This window comes from Chenopodium album, chromosome 20 (assembly GCF_948465745.1).
Source record: "Chenopodium album chromosome 20, dcCheAlbu1.1, whole genome shotgun sequence".
In the NCBI taxonomy this organism is placed as follows: Eukaryota; Viridiplantae; Streptophyta; class Magnoliopsida; order Caryophyllales; family Amaranthaceae; genus Chenopodium; species Chenopodium album.
This window is the reverse complement of record NC_137853.1, coordinates 41650160-41659829: the sequence shown is the minus strand read 5'-3', so window position 1 is coordinate 41659829 and position 9670 is coordinate 41650160.

Genomic DNA, 9670 nt, shown 5'->3' with positions numbered 1-9670 from the left:
ATATAATATATTAAGGTGAAAATAATACTTGTATTACTTGTAGAATGACGTATTGTGATTAGTGAAAAATCTTGAAGAAAAGATATTTAAAAAACGGACACGTGTCAGTCAAGTAGAGTACGGACAAAGACGTGGCTTGGTTGGTATTAAATGCAAAGAGAGTTTGGTCGAAGGAAGATGCTGGCGAAGTCGCCGTTTTAATACTGTTTAAGGTTTGACCATCCCTTTTTTTTTATTTGTTATTTAAAAAAATAAAAATAATGTAATTAAATAAATAAAATAAAGTGTGAATTGGGATTTGAGCTATGTGGGGGATGAAAGGCAAATGGCATGACATGAATAATGGAATTGAGGATACGCCGCTTGAAAGAAAAGGAAGAAGCTTCGTTCGTGTGCATGTCAATGTGAATCCTCCAATTATGCTATGCTATGCTATCCACTTAATTTGTTTAGTGTTCGTTTACCCTTTTCTTTTCAAATTTCAAATTTTTAAATGCCCAATGCGCTCTTAGATTTCTTTAGCTTGTACTAATAACACACATTATTGTTTCTTTGGATTATGTGTAATAATGATATTGAATAGAATGTGTTCTGATATGTAAGACTACTTAATTAGACCTAACTCACTCACGGATAGTTTACTCCATTAGCTATATATATATCGTGCTTGCTTGCTAAAGACAAGTTTTACTTGTTTATTGTATATTGTCGAGTCATGTCATGTCATTCTACGAACATATTTATCTTTCTTTATTTATACAAGTAAATTGAATGTATCTTGTGTCAATGTACGGGTTCACTCTATTGTACTATGGAGTATGTGCTACGTAACTTTGAGTGAGAACAAGTACTAGCTTTATAACTTTATTGGCAAGAGGTACACTTTTATGCACCGATCGATCGAGCACAAAAATGCATTAAAGCACTTTAAAATCCAAAGTATTTTACATACATAAACCCATGCAAAAAATTAAATAAAGGCTTTACTAAGACAAATAGCTAGACAATATGCATGACATGCATGATCCTCCAAAATCCTTTGCTTTATTTTTCTCCCTTTGCTTTTCTAGAAGGCCAGATTCTTTTCTCACCGATCCCTAGAAAGACATTAGGAAAGAATAAAATAGTGGGGGTGGATTTTCATGAATTGATAGCTCAATAAATATGTTATTGGGAATTTCGGCCAATTACATAACAAAATTATTACTCTGCAATAAAGTGAGGTTAAAGTATCAATTGTTTAAGGTGTTCCCTCTTATTCAAAATGTAGGTGGTTTTAACAATTTATGCACGTCAAGAAATTAAATAAGCTACTTTCATAGGTGATTAACGTTAATTTACATACATATTAAGTATTCTACATAAAGAAACATTTGATATTGTAAGGATGCAATAAATTAGGATGTTGAACAAAAATATTGAAAACGCACGGTAAATTTGATAATGTATTAATTAAATTAGTGTTAGATAACTTATTATATGTTCAACCAGACCAATGAATTGAATGAAGCGTGTATAAGATAATAAGAGCTAGTCATTTCATAACAAGTACATATTAAGTGACCTGGTATATATCATATATATATATCGTTATCATAATTGATTCGAACACTAAGAAAATTTAGTATCGGTTCAATTCTTTAGTTTTTTGAACTAAGAGGTTGACACGAATGATAAAAAAGATAACATATATAAAAAAAAACTAAAAATGAACAGAGAGACTGAAGAAAGTGAAAGTATTTCCATTATTATGGAGAAAAGTTGTTTGCAATCAAAATATAGAAACGTGATGATCGAAAGTTTTATATTACGGAGTAGCAAAATTAAAAGGCAAGTGTAACAACAAAATGGAGTATCTTTGGTGTATACATTCCAATACCAATTTTTATAAGCTTCAATAACTTATCTTACTGTTTTTAGTTGGAAAAAAAGAAGAGACAAATGGATCAAAATAGATTCCAAGTGGAAAAACTAAGGTTTTGTACAAAAAATGATGCCATATGCTAAATAGAGACAATAATAAATGGCTCAATTGCTTTGAACCTAACCCTAAAATTAAATTATGGCAAACAAACATTATATTACATAAAAGAGAAATTAAATTATGTAGGAAAACAAAAAGAAAGGTTAAATTTGCAAATGCATAAAAGAAGATGACAATAATGGAGGATAGCTGTGTTTCTTTTGTGGACATCCAACCTTTTTTACCCAAAAAGAAAAATAAAGTAGAGAAAATAATAATTACAAAGGTTTTAATTTCACATATATTTCTTGCAAAGCTTCTGCACGTGTGACATAGTGTAAAAATTTCAGGCCTGATGAAAATGATTACGTGCTGAGGTAATTTACGTGCCTCTTTTAAAGATCTTTCGTTGTTCTCCTCTCTCTCCGCCTATAATTTTGCCTTTTTATTCCATCATCTTATATTCCATCTTCTTCCTTTAGCATGCATGTTCTATATCTATCTACGGAGTATAATGTAATTTTGTACTTTATACTACGTAGTACGTACATACATTTCTAATTCCGACAAGTGGCAATTCACATAATGTATACCGGAATCACATAAGAAGAAGATAATATAAGTACGATCATCGAGTAATATATTCTTTGAGAATTAGGATCGTCTTTTTTCAAGGCAGAGATTTTAAAATTTTAGTATTGTCATCACATTGTACCTCTAATTATTATTCTATGATTTAGTTGACGTTTCATTGTGTCACAAAATCATTCTTATGCATAGTAGCGTAGACTGATTAGAACAAGATTGATTATTTTATAAGCTCCTGTATAAGAGAATAATTATAAGTTATTTTCACTATAACCCTTTCTCCTTATTCATCTTCGAATGCAGGCTAGTTTCCTATATCTAAATGATAAGGTATTTTTGTGATTAAGCAAAACATAAAATAACATTTTGTGATTATTAAATACATGCATAGATATTTTTTCAAATTTTTTTGTAATATTTGTGAAATTTTATGAGGTTTAAAGATCAACTTAAAAACTAGAAAAATTATAACAATCAATTGTAAATTAACCATGACACATAAAATACACTTTGCAAAATGTAGATACATGAATAATTAGGGGTGGCAATTCGGGTCAGTGGGTCGGGTTCGGGTCAGATTTCGGGTTGATTTTGGGTTTTGCTTAGAAACAATAAAAAAAATAGTGTAAAACTTAATATTATTACGAAATATGAAATTTTGGTCAAATCGGGTCGAATTCGGGTCATTCGTGTTCGAATCGGGTCGGGTTCGGGTTTCTCTCAGTAACTTCGGGTCGGGTTCGTTCGGGTTATCGGGTCGGGTCAGGGATTGCCAGCCTTATGAATAATGTTGCATTTGATTGCATCATTTGATTTATTCAAATAATTCAACAACACGATATATATAAATCTTTACATAATTCGGTACGAAGTATTATGTTGCGTGTATAATGATACTTCTAGTACAAGGCCATGCTAGCTAAAATTAATTTAATTCATATTCTTTTGTTTTGGCATAATAAATGCTAGCTAGCTAGTGTGTGCTCTAGGAAACTTTTTGTACACCTTATTAAGATAATTATTTATATTGTAATATGTACGAAATGTTAAACTCTGTATTGTTTTCTTTTTATCACCTTATTATTAATAATTACGGAATATACTTATCATGAAATTATTTATGTGTAAATTAAAGGGATAATGTCTTTAATTAAAATGTACAAATTAATTGATCCCAATTCAACTAAATAATTAAATTTATATCAACTTATAAATCATGTGGCAATTATCATGCAATATATCATGCATGATCAACCGACGAATGCATGGCATTGGCATGGGGGCCAGGCCAGCCGTGGAGGATCGCTAGCTTTTTTGATAAAGAATTTCGTATTACTTTAGGTTAGCATTTTATTAGTTATTGGGATTAGCATCAAATCTATGGTAATTAATGGTAATCTTTTTTATCTTTAATATGGATAGGATCAGGATTATTGTATTAATTATTTCCTCTCAATTAAAAGGAATATATGTTATAATAATACGGAGTACCACTAAAGTAAAACTAATCAATAGATTTATGTAATGATAAAGTTGATTTCATGATGAATTGTATTCATCAAAGCAAATAACACCTTGAGTAACTTTCTTGGTGGATTTTTATCCAATGAAGGCATCATATATATAATGTTAAAGGGACCGATTGATTGTGATTAATGACTAATGAATAGGGTGCGTGTAGCTTAATTTTGATTTATCTGAGCTTATTATAGTAGTTGTGAATTAATAAAGTTGTGTTAGTTATTATATATGAACCTAATAAACTCCTCTAAAGTAGAATATTTTACATCTATTGTAGTGTAATTGGTTTTTTATAAAGCAAAAAAGGGTAGATTATTCTAATGTTGAGATGTTATATTTCGTGGGTTGTGTTATATAATTATAACCTTATTCAGGGACTCAGGGAGTGAACCTGCCACGGACTAATTTTAGCTTAATATTGGAAACTATTAGAAGGCCAGGGAAATGTATCCAATGTGCTGAACTTGGATCACCTAAAACTATATTATTACACAAACCTATCTATCATTATATGAAAAAAATACATTATTAGAGAAAAACACATATGAAGAAGTTATATACATATCATGAATCATGATAGTTGTGCTATCTGTTGGTCAGATATAAAAACTTGTTACAGATAGTGTTAAGTTTGGATTAGTCGTAAACCGTCCAAAACTACATGATATAGTATAGTTTGCCATTTAATTTGGAATTTTGTATAATTTGGAGTACATCAATATGTAATATCAGTATATATATCACCTTTAGATGTTGATTATAGTTATTTAAAGCTATATGACAAATTAAAATTTTATAATCATAGATTAGCAAGTAAATTAAAAATAAGTAGATGTATCTAAGAGAAGGCGAATAAGGAATGATGCGTTGATGACTTAAGATTATGTGAAACGAAATGAGCCACGCCACCCTTCACCCTTCACCTACGGGCCGTGTCGCCATCGCATCGCGATTCGATACCAATTCAATAAAAAACAGGTCTTGTTTTATCCCTTCATTATCTCCCACGTGTCTTTTTTACTTCGAGCCCCACAAAACCCATCTTGTCCCTCCACGTGTTTCATCCTACGATTCTTATTCCTCTTTATCATCTAACTGGCACGTGCGTATTTCATACTTTTTTTTTTTTTTTTTTTTTTTTTTTTGTGGTGGGAAGAAGAAGCTGTTTAATTAAGTTGTTTGTAGGGCAAAATGATCTTCTCTAACATGAGCTTGTTCTATGTGACAACATCTCATTGTATTATCTCTCATTGTCTAACATTAGTCCTACACTCCTACTTGTATGGCATTATTAAGTCACATTTACTAATATCATTAATTGCTTGATTTAAAATTGGTGACTCGTCTAATCTAGGAGATGACTAAGCAATGCAAGACATAAGACATAGGTCTTGCTTGGAAAAAAATATGAGTTGAGTTGACTAGTTAGATGGTTGACTTTATAAATTCATTATTATGGTTATTTGCTGGAAATACCTAATTTAATGAATCTATTGTGTTTCATTTTCAAATATCTAAATAGTTGGAAAATGACCTTATGACAAGTTGTCAAGTTAAAAACTTACATCCATATATACTATCCCAATTTTACCCTAACCATAGTACCCTAACCTAGTATACATTTTCCATTTTAGATTATCAGCTAATTTTATCAAATACATAAAACATACTCAGTAGTTAGATTAGTTTGGGACAGAAGGAGTATTATGAGACCTTTAATCCTAATTAACTTCATTGGGTTGTAATCTTTTATTATAACAGAGCTTCTCTTTTATTATAACGGAGTAGCAAGTAGTGGAGTACTATAGATTAAAATGTCAATTGTTAAGTCAACTTATATAGATAGCCTTTTCTTTTGATCAGTAGGATGAAAATTGTTAGCTAGGGCAATTATTTGTGTTTGAATCAATGCCTTTTCTTTTTCGTCCCATATTAAATTATATTGATACTTATAAACTTATAATAAAGCATAGCTTTAACTCTTTTAAGTATTAAGATACACTATATAAAATGATATAAAATTAAAAAATGTACATCTAACAATCGATTGTATAAGATGCTAATATTTGTACATAATACGGAGTATAAACAAGCAATATGGGATAGAGGGAATACAACGTAATAGAAGTCTTGAAATAATTTAATTGTGTTTAGATTACTAGCTTGACTGGAACACTCTAGTGGATTGATAAGCATTTGCTTCTAGTTTACGTTTGGGAGCACCAAATGGGACACAAATTGCACTGCTCACATTAATAAATTTAAAAGCTCTTTTGTTCTCTTGTGAAGAGTCGTCTTCTCTCTATAGTTTTCGATTAAAATAATACTTTTTCATCATTCTTGTAAAATATTTTGACATATTGATTTTGTATCTATTTGTACTCAACATATATATACCGTATTACGAAGTACATTAACATTAAAAACATTAAATTCTTATATAATAAAAAGGTAATTGAAGTTTGGATAATCCAATCATTAATGCTAATGACCTTATAGTGTACTCCCTCCGTCCCTAAATTACATTACTCTTTCTCTCTATTATGTGAGGAATAAATGCTAGAAAGAGGAATGTAATTTAGGGACGGATGGAGTATTTAATTTAAACATTTAAATATGTTATTCTATGTTATGATCATACTGTAGGTCAATTAAATAATAATGTACTTGTATTTGATAAAATTTCGGAAGATACTACTCATAATATAATAAGAATTTAAATCTTGACTACATCACAACCTTTAATTTATAACTTTCTTCACGAAATACTACACTTCCTACACGTACCTACAATAAATACATGTAATGTCAATACTTTTATATGATATGATGTATATGAATAATTATTGACACTATTAGCTATTAGCCTATTATATATGGTCATTGCTTGTCTATCTCGACTGATTTGAGACGCAACAAAGTAGGTTGCTTGTACCAATCGTCATTTAATGAACCTTGTCTTAGCTCCCGATTATTGATTCTTTTTGGTTGCAAATTGCAAAAGGGGTGATAGATAATTATTAGATAGAATAAAAAAAATGAATATTATAACTCAGTTTTGAGAATGGATCCAAACTACTAATATCGATTTGACTTATTGGACTATTTAAATAATATATAAGTGCTGCAATACCAATGAAATTGACCGTATTATTTTAATACGACAAGAGGAAAAAACAAATAGTTAATACGATAAATGACTCATCTTAATTGTTTTTTTAATTTATGCAACGCGTCTATATTTGAGTTCTTTCTTAAATCATGATGTGAATAGTACAATATATATCTACACAAAACTAGTTTATCGTTCATAAGACCTATTGCATTTGGCAATATACTGTATACTTGTATGTATAACCAAACATTATTAGTAAACTATACATCCGAATTATTGAATGCATATAAGAATTTTTCATAAGCTTTGCTTGCACATTTGCATGGAAGGAGACCCTTGCAGTACATAGTACGAGCTCATTACAAAGATACATGGCCTAGTGCATGCAAAGAATTGAACCAACTTTGAGTGCACAAATCAGCAAATTATGTATAGGTCAGATTAGCTTGCATAATTAATCAACTTTGTAAGGAAATTATAGTAGTGCATCTTGAACATCCTATAATTACAATTGAACCAACCTATTAATTCCGTATCATAACTAATTATTTGTTAGGCCATATTATATGTATAGCTAATGGGCCGATATTAAGCCCGAATCTCTTCTCCTAGGTTGTATACATATACTGTAAATATCGTAATACAACACATAAAAAATCATTCACTCTAATCTTCTTCTCTAAATTGACATTATTCTATGTTGTTTCATGATTCAGTTTGAAAAAAAAAATAATAAAAAATAAAAATAAAAATAAAAATTAGAGGGAGCTATCAGTTAGGTTTTGTGTGGGGCAGGCGGGTTCACAACACCTGTCTAATCGAAGTAGATGTAGCTGATAGTCCTCCACCATTAGCGGCCCCGTCAATAATTTGATTGCCATTTCCCACTTTTTTTTATTTCTGCTACGTTTTTTTGGACATAACATAGCCTAACATTATCATCCCTTATGTCACATATCATAACTCCACTGTAAATATCAAATAACTTAGTTTTTACGTAATAATCTTTCACAACATTATATTAGGAAAATAAGTAATAATCTTTCACGGCATTATATTAGGATAATAATTCATTTGTGAGTTAAAACGTGTTGCTTTATAAACAGAATTAAAATTTCGGACAATTCAATTCATAGAAGATTAATATATGTGGTAGCTAGTTGTATCTTAAACTTTTTTTTACATTTTTTTTAATGGTCGATCTTAACTTATTGAAATCCCATAAAGAGAAGAGATGGTATCACTTTATAAAATTAAAGGATTATTCTAATTACTATCACCAATTGATACGGAGTATGATTTTAGTATGAAATCTTTCTTAGGTGTTTTTTGTGAACTGAACTCTACAACTAGACTAATTTTTCTTATACTACCATTTTTGACTAATTTAAGGTGAGATAAAACATTTCTTTTTGTTCATTTTTTAAAATTTTTTTATCTCTGTACTATAGTTAAAATTGATGGGATTTCATTGATATTTGTTAATGTAATTCAAACTTATTATATTACAATTCAATCTAAATAGAGATCAAGAGTATGATAAATACATTGAATTTGGCAATGAAGTAAGGATTAAAGGTGGATCATCCTTAATCAAAGATTAGATAACAACGAAAACAATACGACAAGACTAGATGACAATTCTCGTATTCTAGAAGATTGACTTAGTTTTATATTTGACTATACAATAAATGTTAAAGTTAACGTACAATATGGTCTTGGTTAAACGATCCTTTCTATACTAATTAACATTAATTAATGTTAATGAGTCATCAATTAGATCTTTCTTTATTTCGTTATAACAATTGGTAGCACATGCACCAGACATTTCTTTAACATCCAAGTCGGATGTTATGGGGACATAATTTTAATATACAACTAAGAACAAAAATCTATACATAAATAATTAAATAAAACAAGTAAAAACCCATGTATATGTTAATATGTAAATGCCTTTGTCTTTAGGATGAGATCACGATTATTATAAGTTTATAATATTGTGACAAGGTGGATTATTAAATTAGGAAAATATATATACACATTTGCTTAATTAACGCACTGCACATCACATTGTGACAAATTTAATTACGGATTCGATGAAAAATTGAAAATCCATTACTACGAGTAAATTACTATATTGAACGTACGTACAATGCATGCTAGGAACCGCAATCGTATTAAGCAAACGGATTATAATTGGGGCCTGTAATAGAGATCTTAGTTAGAGGTAAAAACGAACTTCTCCGTATTAAGCCTTAAGAAGATTAGTTTAAAAAAACAAATTTTATGTGAATAATGTCAACTAAGTTAGTGGGTGGTACGTAAAAATTGAGATAGATTTATGTCTTAAAGTACATATATAAACGGCAAAACTACAAATCTAAATCCATCCATACGGCGGTCTAAAGAATCCATCCATATTGCGGTCCAACGCCTAAGTGAATGTATTAAAGAGTAGGTGTGGTGTATTCAAAACTAGAATT